General features: G+C 44.6%; 1 protein-coding gene across 4 annotated transcripts in view; it reads right to left on the bottom strand.

Annotated features, from left to right (window-relative positions):
• The window catches only part of LOC126092462 (protein Spindly-like), a 148,017-nt gene that overhangs the window by 67,238 nt on the left and 59,696 nt on the right, over positions 1-21,083 (bottom strand). The window lies entirely within an intron of this gene.

Below are 21,083 nucleotides of genomic sequence, written 5' to 3'. Positions count from 1 at the left end.
TGGAAAATAGAGAAGAGGTTAAGACATTATAAACTTGGAAAAAATTTCTAAAATAACTAGATTCTTGCATTTAAAGAGGAGAAATAAAAAATAGGAAAGTACACAGATTTGTATTAGAGATCATGCCACCACCTAGCTGGCCTATCTCTGATGCTCAGCAAAGCATCAGGCCTGTCACATTCAGGCAGCATACAAGATGTATCTAATATTCGTTTTATAAATTTATGCATACAGAGGTGTATTTGTATTATTACATTATTTGTGCATCTTTGAATTCTTATTTCTGTGTGTTACGTGCACAGATCTTTGTGTTGTTGTGTATAGGTAAAACTTTTTTTTTCTAAGCTTATAATCAACTATCTCATTTTCAGTACAGGTATTACTTTATCTAAGCTTAATAAACAATTACATCATTTAAATTACATGCATTACACAAGACATCTGTAAATACATTAAAATATTTTATGACAGTTGATCCATTTTTGTGTCCCTTAATTTAGGCTCACCGATTTAGTATTGGTGGGCAGCATGGAGGGTAAAAATCTTAGAGGGAGACCAAGAGATGAATACACTAAGCAGATTCAGAAGGATGTAGGTTGCAGTAGGTACTGGGAGATGAAGATGCTTGCACAGGATAGAGCAGCATGGAGAGCAGCATCAAACCAGTCTCAGGACTGAAGACCACAACAATAATTTAAGCTTATCTTACTCTTCTTGTTGTTGTAGTCGTCTTCAGTCCAAAGACTGGTCTAACACGGCTCTCTATGCTACTCTATCCTGTGCAAGCCTCTTCATCTCCAAGTAAGTACTGCAACCTACACCCTTCTAAATCTGCTAACTTATCCATCTCTTGGTCTCCCTCTACGATTTTTACCCCCCATACTTCCTCCAATACTGAACTGGTGATCCCCTGGTCACTCAGTATGTCCTATCAACTGATCTACCCTTTTAGTCTAGTTGTGCCACAAATTTCTTGTTCCACAATGCTATTCAGTACCTCTTCATTAGTTATGTGATCTATCCATCTAATCTTCAGCACTCTTCTGTAGTACGGGATTTCATAAGCTTCTATTCTCTTCTTGTCTAAACTGTTAATGATCCATGTTTCATTTCCATACATGGCTACACTTCAGACAAATACCTTCATAAAAAAGACTTCCTAACATTAAGTCCGTATTTAGTGTTAATAAATTTGTCTTCTTCAGAAAAGCTATTTTTGCCATTGCCAGTCTGCATTTCATATCCTCTACTTCAACCATCACCAGTTATTTTGCTGCCCAAATAGCAAAACTAATATACTACTTTAAGTGTGTAGTTTCCTAATCTGATTCCCTTAGCATTCCCTGATATAATTCGACTAAGTTCGTCTATCCTTGTTTTGCTTTTGTTAATGTTCCCTTTCAAGACACCACCCATTCCATTTGGCTACTCTTCCAAGTCCTTTTCTGACTGACAGAATTACAATGTCATTGGAAACCTCAAAGTTTTTATTTCTTCTTTTTTTCTTTCATTTCCTTTAATCTTGCTCAATGTACAGAATGAATAACATCGTGGAAAGGCTACAACCCTGTCTCACTCACATGCCCAGTCTTTCTTTAACCTCTCTCCTAAGATATGTTGTAGGGTCAGTACTGTCTCACATGTTCCTACATTTCTCTAAAAACTGAACTGATGTTCCCTGAAGTCGGCTTCTACCAGTTTTTCCATTTTTCTGTAAGGAAATCATGTTAGTATTTCACATCCATGACTTACATACTGATAGTTTGGTAATTTTCACACCTGTCAGCAACTAATTTCTTTGGAACTCTAATTATTTCGTTCTCATTAAAGTCTGAAGGTATTCCACCTGTCTCCTACAACTTGATATCAAATTGCTGTTTCATCACAGCTGGCTCTCTGATGTAGTTCTAATAGAATGTCACCTACTCCAGCTACTCCTGGGTCTTGTTTTGACTTAGATCTTTCAGTGGTGTGTGCGCGCGCGAGAGAGAAGAAATGAATAAGGAGAAAATGACAAACTGTTATCCCATACTGAGGAGGAAAGACACAAAACGACAATCGCTTACTCACACCCACATCATGAGCGTTGATCTACACAATCACACATCAGGTCAATCCATATGAAATGATTTAAAAAAATTACAGGTTGCTTGAAAATTTTTGATTTCAATGATTTCTGTATATGTTAAAATATAGTAAGTAACTAATTCAATATAGGTTTTAAAATTTTTTATCTCTAGCCATTTCAGAGAAGTGACTATTTTTATTGAGCTTTGGGGTCATATTTGTGGCTTTACAGACATTTGCGGTAAACTAAATATCTTCAGACTGGGTAATATTAGAGGAATGAAACAAAATTTTGCCCACAACATTCTCTTCTACAATTCTCGCCTGAAACCAAAAGCCTAAAACTAATTATAGTTAGAGAAAATGGCTACCAAACTTTTAAATCACAATTGAATAAAACACACATTTCAAGGCTTAAAATTTCAATGAAGGAATAAAGCAACACAGCTAATCTTCTTAACACTATTAGGTATGATACACAACATAACACAGAGTACCAAGTTCACAATTTTATATATATATATATATATATATATATATATATATATAATAGAAGGAAACATTCCACGAAGGAAAAATATATCTAAAAACAAAGATGATGTGACTTACCAAATGAAAGTGCTGGCAGGTCAACAGACACACAAACGAACACAAACATACACACAAAATTCAAGCTTTCGCAACAAACTGTTGGGAGAAGAGGGAAAGACGAAAGGATGTGGGTTTTAAGGGAGAGGGTAAGGAGTCATTCCAGTCCCGGGAGCGGAAAGACTTACCTTATGGGGAAAAAAGGACGGGTATACACTCGCACACACACACACACACACACACACACACACACACACACACACACATATCCATCCACACATATACAGACACAAGCATGTCTGCTTGTGTCTGTATATGTGTGGATGGATATATGTGTGTGTGTGTGTGTGTGTGTGTGTGTGTGTGTGTGTGTGTGTGTGTGTGCGCGCGAGTGTATACCCGTCCTTTTTTCCCCATAAGGTAAGTCTTTCCGCTCCCGGGACTGGAATGACTCCTTACCCTCTCCCTTAAAACCCACATCTTTTCGTCTTTCCCTCTCCTTCCCTCTTTCCTGATGAGGCAACAGTTTGTTGCGAAAGCTTGAATTTTGTGTGTATGTTTGTGTTCGTTTGTGTGTCTGTCGACCTGCCAGCACTTTCATTTGGTAAGTCACATCATCTTTGTTTTAATGTATATTTTTCCTTCATGGAATGTTTCCTTCTATTATAACCATATATATATATAAAATAGAGGGAAACATTCCACGTGGGAAAAATATATTTAAAAAGAAAGATGATGAGACTTACCAAACAAAAGCGCTGGCAGGTCGATAGACACACAAACAAACACAAACATACACACAAAATTCTAGCTTTCGCAACCAACGGTTGCCTCGTCTGGAAAGAGGGAAGGAGAAGGAAAGACAAAAGGATATGGGTTTTAAGGGAGAGGGTAAGGAGTCATTCCAATCCCGGGAGCGGAAAGACTTACCTTAGGGGGAAAAAAGGACAGGTATACACACACACACACACACACACACACATCCATCCACACATACACATACACAGACACAAGCAGACATTTTTAAAGGCAAAGACTCTTTGCCTTTACAAATGTCTGCTTGTGTCTGTGTATATGTGGATGGATGTGTGTGTGTGTGTGTGTGTGTGTGTGTGTGTGTGTGTGTGTGTGTGTGTGCGCGCGCGAGTGTATACCTGTCCTTTTTTCCCCCTAAGGTAAGTTTTCCGCTCCTGGGATTGGAATGACTCCTTACCATCTCCCTTAAAACCCATATCCTTTTGTCTTTCCTTCTCCTTCCCTCTTTCCTGATGAGGCAACCGTTGGTTGCGAAAGCTAGAATTTTGTGTGTATGTTTGTGTTTGTTTGTGTGTCTATCGACCTGCCAGCGCTTTTGTTTGGTAAGTCTCATCATCTTTCTTTTTATATATATATATATATAATAGAGGGAAACATTCCACGTGGGAAAAATATAATTAAAAAGAAAGATGATGAGACTTTCCAAACAAAAGCGCTGGCAGGTCGATAGACACACAAACAAACACAAACATACACACAAAATCCTAGCTTTCGCAACCAACGGTTGCCTCGTCTGGAAAGAGGGAAGGAGAAGGAAAGACAAAAGGATATGGGTTTTAAGGGAGAGGGTAAGGAGTCATTCCAATCCCGGGAGCGGAAAGACTTACCTTAGGGGGAAAAAAGGACAGGTACACACACACACACACACACACACACACACACACACACACACATCCGCATATACACAGACACAAGCAGACATTTGTAAAGGCAAAGAGTCTTTGCCTTTACAAATGTCTGCTTGTGTCTGTGTATGTGTATGTGTGGATGGATGTGTGTGTGTGTGTGTGCGCGAGTGTATACCTGTCCTTTTTTCCCCCTAAGGTAAGTTTTCCGCTCCCGGGATTGGAATGACTCCTTACCCTCTCCCTTAAAACCCACATCCTTTCGTCTTTCCCTCTCCTTCCCTCTTTCCTGATGAGGCAACAGTTTGTTGCTAAAGCTTGAATTTTGTGTGTATGTTTGTGTTCATTTGTGTGTCTGTCGACCTGCCAGCACTTTCATTTGGTAAGTCACATCATCTTTGTTTTTAGGTATATTTTTCCTACGTGGAATGTTTCCTTCTATTATAACCATATATATATATATATATATATATATATATATATATATATATATATATATATATATACAGGGCTATTACAAATGATTGAAGCGATTTCGTAAATTCACTGTAGCTCCATTCATTGACATATGGTCACGACACACTACAGATACGTAGAAAAACTCATAAAGTTTTGTTCGGCCGAAGCCGCACTTCAGGTTTCTGCCTCCAGAGCGCTCAAGAGCGCAGTGAGACAAAATGGTGACAGGAGCCGAGAAAGCGTATGTCGTGCTTGAAATGCACTCACATCAGTCAGTCATAACAGTGCAACGACACTTCAGGACGAAGTTCAACAAAGATCCACCAACTGCTAGCTCCATTCGGTGACTGTATGCGCAGTTTAAAGCTTCTGGATGCCTCTGTAAGGGGAAATCAACGGGTCGGCCTGCAGTGTGCGAAGAAACGGTTAACACGTGCGGGCAAGTTTCACGCGTAGCCCGCGGAAAATTGGCTCATGCCAGAACTGGAGACCGACAGCGCCGACTTCATCTTTCAACAGGATGGTGCTCCATCGCACTTCCATCACGATGTTCGGCATTTCTTAAACAGGAGATTGGAAAACCGATGGATCGGTCGTGGTGGAGATCATGATCAGCAGTTCGTGTCATGGCCTCCACGCTCTCCCGACTTCACCCCATGCGATTTCTTTCTGTGGGGTTATGTGAAAGATTCAGTGTTTAAACCTCCTCTACCAAGAAACGTGCCATAACTGCGAGCTCGCATCAGCGATGCTTTCGAACTCATCGATGGGGACATGCTGCGCCGAGTGTGGGAGGAACTTGATTATCGGCTTGATGTCTGCCGAATCACTAAAGGGGCACATATCGAACATTTGTGAATGCCTAAAAAAACTTTTTGAGTTTTTGTATGTGTGTGCAAAGCATTGTGAAAATATCTCAAATAATAAAGTTATTGTAGAGTTGTGAAATCGCTTCAATCATTTGTGTAATAACCATATATATATATATATATATATATATATATATATATATATGGTTATAATAGAAGGAAACATTCCATGAAGGAAAAATATACTTAAAAAGAAAGATGATGAGACTTACCAAACAAAAGCGCTGGCAGGTCGACAGACACACAAACAAACACAAACACACACACAAAATTCTAGCTTTTGCAACCAACGGTTGCCTCGTCAGGAAAGAGGGAAGGAGAAGGAAAGACAAAAGGATATGGGTTTTAAGGGAGAGGGTAAGGAGTCATTCCAATCCCGGGAGCGGAAAGACTTACCTTAGGGGGAAAAAAAGGACAGGTATACACTCGCACACACACACATATCCATCCACACATACACAGACACAAGCAGACATTTGTAAAGGCAAAGAGTTTGGGCAGAGATGTCAGTCGGGACGGAAGTACTGGTTGCGAAAGCTAGAATTTTGTGTGTATGTTTGTGTGTCTATCGACCTGCCAGCGCTTTTGTTTGGTAAGTCTCATCATCCATATACATATATATATATATATTTTTTTTTTCCTCCCCCAGGATGGACCCCTCGTATGCTAACCTTTTTATGGGTCGCTTAGAGGAAGCCTTCTCTTGGTTACCCAGGCCTGCCAACCCAAAGTTTGGTACAGATTTATTGATGACATCTTCATGATCTGGACTCACATTGACGAAGAACTCCAGAATTTCTTCTCCAACCTCAACTCCTTTGGTTCCATCAGATTCACCTGATCCTACTCCAAATCCTATGCCACTTTCCTTGACATTGACCTCCATCTGTCCAATGGCCAGCTTCACACATCCGTCCACATCAAACCCACCAACAAGCAACAGTGCCTCCATTATGACAGCTGCCACCCATTCCATATCAAACGGTCCCTTCCCTACAGCCTAGGTCTTTGTGGCAAACGAATCTGCACCAGTCCTGAATTCCTGAACCATTACACCAACAATCTGAAAACAGCTCTTGCATCCCGCAACTACCCTCCCGACCTGGTACAGAAGCAAATAACCAGAGCCACTCCCTCATCCCCTCAAACCCAGAACCTCTCACAGAAGAACCCCAAAAGTGCCCCACTTGTGACAGGATACTTCCCAGGACTGGATCAGACTCTGAATGTGGCTCTCCAGCAGGGATATGGCTTCCTCAAATCCTGCCCCGAAATGAGATCCATCCTTCATGAAATCCTCCCCACTCCACCAAGAGTGTCTTTCCGCCGTCCACCTAACCTTCGTAAACTCTCGGCTCATCCCCATGAAATCCCCAAACCACCTTCCCTACCCTCTGGCTCCTACCCTTGTAACTGCCCCCAGTGTAAAACCTGTCCCATGCACCCTCCCACCACCACCTACTCCACACCTGTAACCCAGAAGGTGTACATGATCAAAGGCAGAGCCACATGGGTGCTTTTTTTTTTTTTTTTTGTGGTTTTAGGGCGCACAACGTCAATGGTCATTAGCGCCCTGACGACGTTAAGAATGCACCGCGAGGCACAAGTTTAAAACAACAACTAAAAGGGAAAACACGATAAAAGACAGACTGACAGGCATAGGATTAAAAAACAGCATCATCAAATGTCCTTAGTGAGGTTTGTCAAATTGATAAAACGAAGAACACGAGCAGCTGCTCGTGGGTCATCCGCTAAAACGGCATCTAAAGTACATGGCAGGTTAAGATCGAGACGCAGTGCGTTAAAATCCGGACAGGACATTAAAATGTGGCGGACCGTCAGCAATTGCCCACATGGGCAGAACGGCGCCGGCGCAGCCGTCAGCAGATGGCGGTGGCTGAACTGGCAGTGTCCAATTCTTAACCGGGCCAAAACTACCTCCTCCCGCCGAGAAGGGCGTGAGGAAGACGTCCAAGCCACGGGAAGAGGTTTCAAGGCCCGAAGCTTGTTGGCTGTAAGGGCAGCCCAATCGGCATGCCACAGCGATAAAAATGCGCCGACAAATAACCCTGCTAAAATCTGACGAAGGGACACAACAAGAAGCTGTCCGAGGCTGGAGGACCGCAGCCTTGGCCGCGGCATCCGCAGCTTCGTTCCCAGGGATACCGACATGGCCAGGGACCCACATAAAGCTAACCGGAGAACCGACGTCCACCAGCTGCCGAAGAGAGCGTTGGATCCGGTGCACGAAAGGGTGAACCGGATACGGATCACTGACGCTCTGGATGGCGCTCAGGGAATCGGAGCAGATGACACAAGCAGAATGTCGGTGGCGGCAGATGTAAAGAACAGCCTGGTAGAGGGCAAAGAGCTCAGCTGTGAAGACCGAACAATGGCCATGGAGCCGGTATTTGAAACTGTGTGCCCCAACAATAAAAGAACACCCGACCCCGTCATTGGTCTTAGAGCCATCTGTATAAATGAAAGTCATATTGATGAACTTCGAACGAAGTTCCACAAAACGGGAGTGGTAGACCGAACCGGGGGTAACCTCTTTTGGGAGCGAGCTGAGGTCAAGGTGAACGCGGACCTGAGCCTGGAGCCAAGGTGGCGTGTGGCTCTCGCCCACTCGAAAGGTTGCAGGGGGTGAAAAATTAAGGTGTTGAAGGAGGCGACGAAAGCGAACTCCAGGGGGTAGCAGGGCAGAGACATACAACCTGTATTGACGGTCGAGAGAGTCGTCAAAAAAGGAACGATAAGACGGATGGTCGGGCATTGACAGTAGCCGACAGGCATACCGACAAAGCAGTATCTCGCGCTGGTAGGTGAGTGGCAATTCGCCAGCGTCAGCATGAAGACTCTCTACGGGACTAGTATAAAATGCTCCGATCGCAAGTCGTAAACCCCAATGTTGTATGGAGTTGAGGCGGCGTAAGATGGATGGCCGTGCAGAGGAGTATACGAAGCTCCCATAATCCAGCTTGGAGCGGACGATCGACCGATATAGACAAAGTAGGACGGTTCGATCCGCTCCCCACGACATACCACTGAGAACACGGAGGACATTTAAAGAACGGGTACAACGGGCGGCCAAATATGACACATGTGGAGACCAGCTAAGTTTCCTGTCAAATGTAAGGCCTAAAAATTTGGTTGTCTCCACGAGTGGGAGAGCAACGGGACCGAGTCGTAAGGACGGTGGGAGAAACTCTTTGTAGCGCCAGAAGTTAATACAGACCGTCTTCTCGGCAGAAAAACGGAAGCCATTGGCGACACTCCAGGAGTAAAGACGGTCAAGAGAACGCTGAAGACAGCGCTCCAGGACACGTGTACACTGCACGCTGCAATAGATGGTAAAATCGTCCACAAAAAGGGAGCCTGATACATCAGCTGGGAGGCAATCCATTATTGGATTGATCGCGATGGCGAACAGAGCGACGCTCAAAACTGAGCCCTGTGGCACCCCATTCTCCTGGCGAAAGGTGTCTGACAGGACAGAACCCACACGTACCCTGAACTGTCGATCCATTAAAAAGGAACGAATAAAAAGAGGGAGGCGACCGCGAAGGCCCCATGTATACATGGTGCGGAGAATGCCCGCCCTCCAACAGGTGTCGTAAGCCTTTTCCAAATCAAAGAACACAGCCGCGGTCGGGCGCTTCCACAAGAAGTTATCCATAATGAAGGTCGACAAGGTAACCAGATGGTCAACAGCAGAGCGGCGCCTACGAAATCCACATTGTACATTGGTAAGTAGGCGTTGAGACTCGAGCAGCCAAACCAATCGAGAGTTAACCATTCGCTCCATCACTTTACAGACACAGCTGGTAAGCGAGATAGGTCGATAACTGGAAGGCAAGTGCTTGTCCTTCCCCGGCTTAGGAATCGGGACAACAATAGACTCGCACCAGCATGCGGGAACATGTCCCTCAATCCAGGTGCGATTGTATGTACGAAGAAGGAAACCTTTACCCGCAGGAGAAAGGTTCTTCAGCATCTGAATATGAATAGAATCAGGCCCTGGAGCGGAGGACCGTGATCGGCCAAGGGCGTTTTCGAGTTCCCACATGGTGAATGGGGCATTATAACTCTCGCGATTCGAGGAGCGGAAGTTAGGTGGCCTAGCCTCCTCTGCCTGTTTGCGGGGGAGGAAGGCAGGGTGGTAATGAGCGGAGCTCGAAACCTCTGCGAAAAAGTGGCCGAAGGCATTGGAGACATCCTCAGGGGCCACAAGGACGTCATTCGCGACCGTCAAGCCAGAAACTGGTGAGTGGACCTTAGTGCCAGATAGCCGGCGCAGGCTACCCCAGACAACAGAAGGAGGAGTAAAACTGTTGAAGGTGCTAGTGAAAGCAGCCCAGCTGGCTTTCTTGCTTTCTTTAATAATACGATGACACTGAGCACGTAATCGTTTATAATTGATACAATTCGCCACTGTAGGGTGGCGTTTAAAGGTGCGTAAAGCACGTCGACGAGCACGTAAAGCGTCTCTACATGCTGCGGACCACCAGGGGACCGGTACGCGACGTGGAGAAGAAGTAGGGTGAGGGATGGAATATTCAGCAGCAGCGAGAATGACTTCCGTGAGGTGTGCGACCTGACGATCGCAGCTTGTGAAGGTTTGATCCTGAAAGGTCGCCCTGGAAGAGAAGAGCCTCCAGTCTGCCTTGGAGATGGTCCAACTAGAGGAGCACGGAGAGGGGGTATGCTGCAGGAGATGGATAACACACAGGAAGTGGTCACTCGAATATGTATCAGAAAGTGCATACCACTCAAACCGGCGTGCAAGTTGGGGGGTACATATAGAGAGGTCTAAATGGGAATAGGTGTGAGATGTGTCCGAAAGAAAAGTAGGGGCGCCAGTATTGAGGCAGACAAGATTGAGCTGGTTGAAAAGGTCTTCTAACAGGGAGCCCCTCGGGCAGGATGCTGGAGAGCCCCAAAGGGGATGGTGGGCATTGAAGTCTCCAGTTAACAAAAATGGTGCAGGTAGCTGAGCAATAAGTTGCATCATGTCTGCCCTGGTAACGGCAGACGACGATGGAGTGTAAACGGAACAAATGGAAAATGTAAAAGTGGGGAGAGTAATGCGGATGGCAACTGCCTGCAGGCCGGTGTGCAACGTGATGGGATCGTAGTAAATATCATAACCCCTCCATGAGCTGGGATACCTACCACAGAGGGTAGGTCAAAACGCACAGAGGTGTAGTGTGCCAAGGCAATTTGATCGCATGGGCGTAACTTCGTTTCCTGGAGGGCTACGACGAGCGGACGGTGCAAGCGGAGCAGCAACTTCAAGTCCTCTCGGTTGGAGCGAATGCTGCGAATATTCCAGTGAATAAGTGCCATCGTAAGAAAAGGAAGATGAAAGAAGGGGTCACCTCTAAGGCCGCTGAGGGCCTGGCTTCGAGCGAGCACTGCCGCCGCTATCAGGAGGCGGACAGTCATCGTCCATTGGGTCTATAGGTTCATCGGCCAACTTGGGAGGATGGCCGGGAGGGGGAGCTTCCTCCGCCGGTGAACGGCCAGATGTTCGGCCACCAGCGGTGCGGCCAGGCGAAACGGATGACGGCCTAGGGCGGCAACCGCTGGGTGGCGCAGGAGAAGAAATGCGCCGTGGCGGAGAAGGAGAACTGTGCTTCCTATGAGCCTTCTTGGAAGGACGTTTGGTGGAAGTACCGGTCGAAGGCTGGGAGGTCGAGGTACGTAGGAAGTCTGCACGGGATGGTTCCTTCTTGAAGGCCCATGCATCTGACTTCAGGGTTTTCGTCTTAGCAGAAGCTGATGAAGGGGCTGGTGTCTGTGGGGTGATGGGAGGAAGAGGAGACGTCGACCACGCGATCTTAGCACTGGCCGAACGGACGACCGTAGTGCTGAAGGTCAGATCGCATGTCTGGGTTGTCACCTCCCTGGTAGCCCGAGGAGAGGCGAGGACAGTACTGTATTTCCCCGCTGGGAGCAGCACGGGCTTCCTACTACCCAATAGCTTGCGAGCAGCCGAGGTGGACACTTTCTCTTTGACCCGAATTTCTTGGATACAGCGTTCTTCCTTATAGACAGGACAGTCGCGGGAGGATGCGGCATGGTCACCCTGACAGTTCACACAACGAGGAGACGGAGGTGGACAGTCACCCTCATGGGCATCCCTGCCACAAGTGACACATTTAGCCGCATTGGAACAAGACTGTCGAGTGTGATTGAAACGCTGACACTGGTAGCAGCGCGTAGGTGTCGGGACATAGGGGCGAACAGAAATAACCTCGTAGCCCGCCTTGATGCGCGATGGCAGCTTAACACTATCGAAGGTCAAGAAAAGTGTCCGGGTCGGTACAAGGTCATTGTTGACCTTTTTCATGACCCTATGGACAGCCGTCACGCCCTGCTCAGCGAGGAAAGATTGAATCTCCTCGTCAGTCAATCCGTTGAGGGAGCTAGTATAGACTACACCACGAGACGAATTCAAAGTTCGGTGGGCCTTCACCCGGACAGGGAACGTGTACAGGAGTGTGGCCCGAAGCAGTTTTTGTGCCTGAAAGGCACTCTCAGTTTCTAGTAATAAGGTACCGTTACGCAACCTGGTACAAGATTTAACAGATCCGGCTATGGCATCTACGCCCTTCTGGATAACGAAAGGGTTGACAGAGGAAAAATCCTTTCCGTCCTCAGATCGAGAAACGACGAGGAACTGTGGGGCAGGCGGTAGTACTTATGTCACTGGTGGCTGGTCACGTTTCCGTTTTTGGGCAGAAGTCGAGAGAGATGGAGTGGAATCCATTGCAGAGGAATCCCCCACGATTGCCAGCGTCTCCGATGGCGCGCTCCTTCCTTGTGGGGACCCTCTCAGAGGGCACTCCCACCTTAGGTGAATGTTTACACCTCAGGTCACATCTCCCGAGAAACAGACGGAGGGACCAATCGGCATGGTCAGAAGGTATCAGCTCAGGCAATCACCCCTCCCCGGGCCTGGCCTTTACCAGGGGGTACGCGCGTGCCTTACATGTCTACCCAGGGCGGGGAATTACGCGTTACCCCGTCACCGGCTACGCGTGCGAACGCGTGGGTCGGCCTTCAGGCACGCACAGGGAGGAAGGAAGAACAGGAAAAAGAAGAGAGAGAGGGAGAAAGAGGACGGACTGTCTCAAACGCCGAGGCGGAGACCAGAGAAGGCAAGGAGAAGAAAGCAATGAGAAGGCAAGGAGAAGAAGGCAATGAGAAGGCAAGGAAAAGAAGGCAATGAGAAGGCAAGGAAAAGAAGGCAATGAGAAGGCAAGGAAAAGAAGGCAATGAGAAGGCAAGGAGAAGAAGGCAATGAGAAGGCAAGGAGAAGAAGGCAAGGAGAAGAAGGCAATGAGAAGGCAAGGAGAAGAAGTCAAGGGAAAGAGTAAGGAAGACAGTGAGGTGGAGAAGAACAAAGAAAGGAACCAACCAAAGGAAGGAAGAAACTAGAAATGAAAAACCAAAAAGACCACAATTAAAGGTCGTGGAAGCGTCCGTCTCCAGACGCAGGCGCTAACTACCCCTGTGAGGGGGATGGACTCCTTTTAGTCGCCTCTTACGACAGGCAGGAATACCTCGGGCCTATTCTAATCCCCGGACCTGCAGGGGGGAGAGCCACATGTGAAAGCACCCACGTGATTTACCAACTGACCTGTCTACGCTGTGCCGCTTTCTATGTGGGAATGACCAGCAACAAACTGTCCATTCGCATGAATGGACACAGGTAGACAGTGTTTGTTGGTAATGAGGACCACCCTGTGGCTAAACATGCCTTGGTGCACGGCCAGCACATCTTGGCACAGTGTTACACGGTCCAGGTTATCTGGATACTTCCCACTAACACCAACCTATCCGAACTCCAGAGATGGGAACTTGCCCTTCAGTATATCATCTCTTCCCGTTATCCACCAGGCCTCAACCTCCGCTAATTTCAAGTTGCCGCCACTCATACCTCACCTGTCATTCAACAACATCTTTGCCTCTGCAGTTCCGCCTCGACTGACATCTCTGCCCAAACTCTTTGCCTTTTAATATGTCTGCTTGTGTCTGTATATGTGTGGATGGATATGTGTGTGTGTGCGCGCGCACGAGTGTATACCTGTCCTTTTTTCCCCCCTAAGGTACGTCTTTCCGCTCCCGGGTTGGAATGACTCATTACCCTCTCCCTTAAAACCCACATCCTTTCGTCTTTCCCTCTCCTTCCCTCTTTCCTGACGAAGCAACCGTTGGTTGTGAAAGCTTGAAATTCTGTGTGTGTGTTTGTGTGTTTTTTATTGTGTCTGCCTACCAGCGCTTTCCCGTTTGGTAAGTCATGGAATCTTTAAACACACACACAAAATTTCAAGCTTTCGCAACCAACGGTTGCTTCGTCAGGAAAGAGGGAAGGAGAGGGAAAGACAAAAGGATGTATATAATACAGTTAAGCACCTGGAGAAGATGATGTCGTCGTGCATTCGTTGTAAGATTCTGACTGACAAGGAGTAAAACATAAGGCGGAAGCTTCGGCCCGCTGTTTCCAGTGAAGGAGAACAGCCAAATAGGAGGTTGGTGCTAATGCTGTTGCAAAATGGGTCGCAAGATGTTCCGCGATAATCAATGGGTCCACACAAAGGCCATCTGGGAGGGCAAGGCCCGGGAGGGTGGCCTGCCAATGACAACCTTGGAGAGAGCGAAGTGTAGCCCATACCCATGTCATAGGGAAAGTAGAACCGAGGGAAGAAACAAAGCGTTCCCAACATACTCGTTTGCTCCATTTGATTAAGTAGCGGGCACTGGCACGGAGGCGTTTAAAGGTAATAAGATTGGCAGCGGATGGGTGCCTCTTAAGGTGTTGCAAAGCTCGACGGCGATCACAGTTGGCAATGCCAATGGCTGCACTCCACCATGGGACTTGCCGGCAGCAAAATGGCCCAGATGAGCGTGGGATACCAAGGCTAGCATGGCGAATAGGGCGAACAATCACATCAGACACATCACGTAGGATGTCATCAATACAACCCAACAAAGAGGGATAAAAACTGACCTGTGAAGTATATAGAGGCCAATCGGCGCGTTGGAAAGACCAACGAGGTAACCTGTCCATCAGGGAGCGGGAAGGGAGTGAAAGAACCAATGGGAAGTGGTCACTATCGCAAAGGTCATCGTGTAATGAAGGGAGTAGGGAGGGAGAAGAAAGAGAAACATCAATGGCAGAAAAGGTAACATGACCGGCACTGAAATGGGTAGGGGAGCCATCATTCAGGAGGCACAAGTCGTGGTCTGCAAGAAATTGGTCTATGAGAAGACCCTGACTAGATGGAAATGCACTGCCCCACAAGGGATGATGAGCATGAAAATCCCCAAGAAGGAGGAAGAGAGGAGAAAGTTGCTGAAGAAGGGAAGTTAAGGCATCAGGTGTACGAGTCTTGTCAGAAGGGAGATAAAGATTGCAAACTGTGACCCCCAGAGTCCAGGTGGACCCTAACAGCAACCGCTGTGTCCAGATTCACAATGAAGTAGGCCCCAACCTGATATTAAACTTTTCATTGTGGTTTTCCAGCTGCAAATTTTCTTGGAATACCATTACTGCATTATCTTAGGTATAGTTCTTTTACTATGGCATAATGCCATACATGCCAGAAGATGAAAATGTGCATTTGAAATTCAGTGAACAGTTGAAACTAACCAATAATGAATGAAACACATAGTTTCTAATAAAAAATAACTTTATTGTTCTGCAAGGCAACTGCCTGCCAAAAATGTGAAAATAAAATAAAAACAGAAAACAAACTAACAACAAGTGTTAGCCTCCCTAATTATGTGAATGTATTTTAATTCACTTAATAGCTCCCAACCATAGACAGAAATCCGAGTGTTTTCATTTGATGTGAGAAGCGTAAATGAAGAGGAAACAGCAAAACCACTAAACGCAAACACAGCTTATGTGGAAACTAACCCCCACCCCACTATGACCCAGACTGCTATGCACATGCACTAATTTTTTTTTCGGGTGGCATCTGGCTGCTTGTTGCTACTGCTAGCCACACTTCATGTAGCCGGAAGCGGAAGACTGTACTACCATATGCAACTCAACTGTGCATGCGTGTGAGCCCATTGTCAACTGCTCACACGAAATTAATGTAAACAGTAGTGATGTCACGCTTGTCAGCAGCAGTTTATTGTTATGAAGTATTCCATAGTCTTCGTTCTAAAACCCTAGACACATTTTGCTGTTTATCAGTTCTTAGCAATCAAAATTACAAAAATTTAACTGAGTCTAAAACAATGAAAAATTCCCAGGTTTTTCCCAGTTTTCTCTCAGATGAAAAAATTCATGGGTTTCTCCTGGATTTCCTGGCTGTCCCAGAGTGTATACATCTTGTTTTAGGAAACAAGTCCAACAACTCACAAAACTTTAAAACTCTCACACATTTCTGTGACTATTACTTAAAATAGAGGGCAGGTCTGCTGGCAAATCTGCCCACAGAACAGAAAATAAAACACAGTCTAACAAAATGTGGCATACAATGATCTGTACTGCACAAGCACCACACGTTGGAAGGTCCTCTTGCTGGAGCAAGAATCTATGCATCATAGGGCTGTGGCCTATGCAAAGATAAGTGAGGAGGATCTCGTCCCATCTTCATGGATAGAAGGGATACACCACAGCCATGTTGTGGGCTTTACTAGACAGAGATTGCTTTCAGTCACTCATCCTCCCATCAATACAAGACTATCTTAACAGCAAGGTCACAGCATGCACAGGGATAGCACACCAAACTAACTGAGCATCACGACACACCTTCTTAGCAGCTATGTCTGCCTTTTCACTCCTCACCATGGTCATGTGCTCTGGTACACAGTAAAAAGACACCTCCTTCCCCACCCATTGTAGTTGGAAGATTGTGTCATGGATATTTTTTACTACTTTATCTGCTGTGCGCAAATTTTGTAGTGTGTGAAGGGCACTATAGAATCAGAACGGACAAGGAATTTAGCACTTTAAACACATCTCATCTGCTCCAGATCCTGCAAGAGCGCATATAATTCTACGTCTAAGACAGTAATGTCTCGAGGCAGTACGAACTTGATAACACGATCAGCAAAAACAGAGCAACCATTGGAGTCCCCCCTGTTTCAACCCATCTGTAAAGACAGCTAGAGTTGTGCTCAATTACAGTGTCATAAAATAAAGTATTAAAAAGGTACACAGGAGTGCAACAGTATGGTACGAAAGTTACGTCAGGCTTGTGAGGGACTCAACAACCCCAATGCCATGACGAGCTTAGCTGGATGGTGATTGGCAGTTCCCCAGCCTCAGCACAGAGGCGGGGTACGGGATTCATGCTGTAAGCACCGGTGGCCAGCCTAACCGCCTCATGTTGGACACATCAATCTTCAGGTAAGAAGGCCTCACTGACCTGTACACTGTGTATCCATAGTCTAACCATGAACGCACACAAGCTCTATAAAACTGTATCACACGCACACTGTCTGCTCGCCAACACCTGTGGCTAAGGCACTTTACGATACTCGGTACCTTCTGGCTTTCATGTCTCTCAGGTGTGGTAACCATGGCAGTTTGGAGTAAAAATGAGGAACAGAAACCTCACTGAGTCTTTAAAATGTAGAATGGTGTTCATCATATGCAAGTCAGATGAATTAAAAATACAACAATTAAAATAAACACACACATATGCGCCTGAAGAGAACAGAAAAACCCATCATTCTAGCCCACTCCTATAACTTCTGCACCGTAAGTTGCAACTGACAGGTAGGTGTAATGGGTCAACCCCTTTTTTATAGAAATAACCAATAGCATGTATACTACCGATTCTTGTATAGATGAACATTATATCAGTCGTGTAACTAAATGAACTTCATTTGATTTTGTATACGATGTGTTATATTTTGGGCTAAAATACGTAAAATGAAATTAATTTGTTAGTACTCTCTACGACCAGTTAAAATTACTCTCCTTTTACAAATATCTGAAATTAAGAAATTTCTAGCACATTTACAATTTACATTATTAATTGTACAATCTAATGCTAAACATTAAATTTATTTCTGGTTTTCTCTGGTCCCTGCAACTGTGGAACCATTTTCAAATCTCCTTTCTAGCAAAGGTCCTGCAGCATCAATTTCTTCCTTTTTGGTAAAAAGCAATTTGATTCTGTGAACTCGTTCATCGTACAATCTGAATAGATCACTTGGTGTTAGAATTCGACTTCTGGAGACTTGCTCTTGCTGCTGATCATTTTGTTGTGCCCCCAATACCATCACATGGAGACTTTCAATGGCTTGTGGCGAAGAAGTTCCATTCTGCACTGATTCTAAAGTCATTGCAGTGCAAACATAGATTCATGAAATTCTTGAAATTTTTGTATTGGGCAGCTGATCCATTGCTGAAATAGCTGGTGTGCTTCAGCACTGGAAAGTGGGTTCGCAGGTGATAAATCAGCTTGGAGCATAAAACATTAACTGCAACTGTATCGTGTCACAAGCAATCACTGATGATGCAGAAGCTAAAAGACTCAATCTTTCCAGTCAAAGCCTTGTAATGAATAACAAAGGGATGTAATGTGGCCTGACTATTTTCCCAATGGAAGCGTTGTACAACAGATGAATAATTTTCTGCAAAATCCATTGAAACAATCACCTTTCCACATTATAGATTTTCTTCGGTTTCTTTTAAGTAGCTGCTTTGATGCTTTGCTATGTAATGATGGGCTGAGAGATTCACAAGTTTGGTCACAATGTATTGGATAAATTCTTCAATCGTTGACTGCTTTGTCTCAAGGATCTCTCTATCACTGTTCATCGATTCCTTGTATTCAATTGCTTCATCAATGTCATTCCCTTCAAATACAGCTTCTACAAATCTTTCTAAGACTTCTAATCCAAGGCGTTGCTCACATCAGAGCATGCCATCTTTTGAATTCATATTGCAAACCGTTTTGTCTAACAAACTCTTGTAGTCATCCTTAATTGGAGTCGCTGCTAGCATCAACTTGGCATTTTGATGAGATGTACAAACACAAACTGAGCGTGTTCCTGCTGAACCAACTGCGATACACCACTTTGGCTGGAGCTCACAAAATTTGGAAAAGCTAACTTTAGGTAAATTTTGTCTGCAATATTCTTGATAGGCTTCTTTCAAGTTACAAAGCGGCAGACGTGTCCCCATATGAACTTTTGGGCCACCTGGTGTCCTTATGGCAACAAGCTACACTTTCCTTAATATCTTCTTGCAAAGCCTTTCCTGACTTTGGATCTGGTTTCGCTAATATGCCTTTCTCTTCCTTCAGCTTTCTGGCAGTTTTCACCATTCACTCAGACACGTTGAATTCTTCCATCTTTTTTTAATACTCCAACTGTTAGGGGCCAAAGTTAAAATCTGAATTTTCTCAGAAGCTGAGGGCACCTCCAGCTTTGCTTTCAATTCGCTGATGAGCACTTTGTAAGAGGAGCAATCATGGCATTTTTGACCTGGTTGCAGTTCTGTGACACCATCTGCTTTAAACCCACCAATTTCAGCAATTTGGTAGCCGCAACCATTTGAACTTGCCTTATCTTTCATTTTGCATATCCACTAGAATCCCAGTTCGAAACATGCTGAAATTTTAGTGGACACACAATTGCTGTCAAGCTAGAGTTCAAGCTATCAGAAGCAACTGTAGCACCACCACCACCACCACCACCACCACACTCTGATGATGGCAATGGCTTGGCCTTTTTTGCATTGATGTCAACTCTACAAGCAGTGCAATGCTTCTGTCCACACTCAACATCAACTGTTGTAAGTTGTTTCAAAAAGTCAGCTGTTGCAACATCAATAGGATGCAGACCTTTGTTGAACACAATTCTTCTTTTGAAATGGAATGCAGCATGATTTCTGCAGATATTAAAACCTGGTCGAGAGATCACTAATTGACTTCATAAGGTGTTTGTCCTTGATGAACTTAGTTAAATGACACACAGACTTGTTGTGCACTGCTCTAGATCTGTATTTCCATTGTTTGAAGCCATAAAAAGTTTTAACTTCAGCAATGATTAAAAAAATGAAGGACTCAACCAAGCTCCAAGATAAACACTCACAGGTAATAACAACAAATGATACAATGATTGACAATTTGCATACAAACATGAATGATACCCAAATCAAATTACATCTTACATAGTGTGAATGTATAAAATGAGAATACTGGAGAACATTCTAGAACATTACAGAAAGTTCTGGACATTTCTAGTGCCTTGTTATAAAAGTGTTGTAACTGCGTATAAGTTTCTGGAATCAATGCCTTGTTTTATAAAACAGTCATACCTGCATATCAAATATCCAGAAATTTCCAGAACCCATGCCCTATTATAAGATAGTAATACCTGCACATCAATTTTCCAAAAGTTTCTGGAAAAAACAGTCATACTAGCATATCGAATTTCCAGACGTTTATGGAATCCATGCCCTGTGTTATAAAACAACAATATGTGCACCTCAATTTACAGAAATTTCTGGAACCCGTGCCCTAAGTTATAAAACAGTCATACCTGCTCATCTAATTTCTAGAAGTTTCTGGAACCCATATATGAAACAGTTGTACCTGCACATCAGAGTATCATGCTGTAAATAATTTGTACTAACAAATCACATCACAAGTGCCTTAACATTCTCCAGCACAACAGCTGCCAACAAGGTAATACATTCGGTAAGCGTAACAGCTTAGGTTTCTGCTAATCTATTTTAAACGCCTTTTATGGAAAATTACCATTCTACTTTTTCAAGTCCCTTGTAGCAAAAAATTTGCTCTTTTCAGTGGTGTCAATAAAAAGACCAGAGTTGATAGCAATATAGAAAACTGATCCTGAAAAGTACTAGAAATTTGGAGAACTGGTTGTTGGCTAGCGACCCAAAAATCAATGTTCCATCTGCCTTTCACTTATAGTAAATGGTGGTTAAAGTAGGGCTTGAATCTTTTGCAATAAATTTTACAAGGCACTTTCAGACCAAGTAGCATAATGGATAGTCATTTCTAAGGAATTTGAATGCTTTAGCAGCAGCAGCGAAAGTTGTACTAGGATACAAAAATTCAGAGTGATAGATGTCACAGAAGATGCACAAAGTTAACCGAATTCTTCACATCGTGCACTTTGTGACTTGTTATGGGTCGACTAACGTGGCCCTAGTTCTGGAACCACTATAACAATTGAGCCAAAATTTTGCACATTGACCTAACACATACATATGTATACAAAACAAGTTTTGAACAGAATGGTCGAGAGGGGACCATTTTTTTATTCTAGGACACTTGACATGGAATGACCCATCTGAGCATATCTGTGTGTAAATACCTCCATAGCCCATTTTTTTAAAGTGCATTTAACTCTGTTTATTAATGTGTCATATATGAACACCCTTTAATTACAGCTGACATAAATCCCATACAATTAACCATGTAAAATG

This window comes from Schistocerca cancellata, chromosome 7, assembly GCF_023864275.1.
Source record: "Schistocerca cancellata isolate TAMUIC-IGC-003103 chromosome 7, iqSchCanc2.1, whole genome shotgun sequence".
In the NCBI taxonomy this organism is placed as follows: Eukaryota; Metazoa; Arthropoda; class Insecta; order Orthoptera; family Acrididae; genus Schistocerca; species Schistocerca cancellata.
This window is presented reverse-complemented; position numbering and strand designations above follow the sequence as displayed.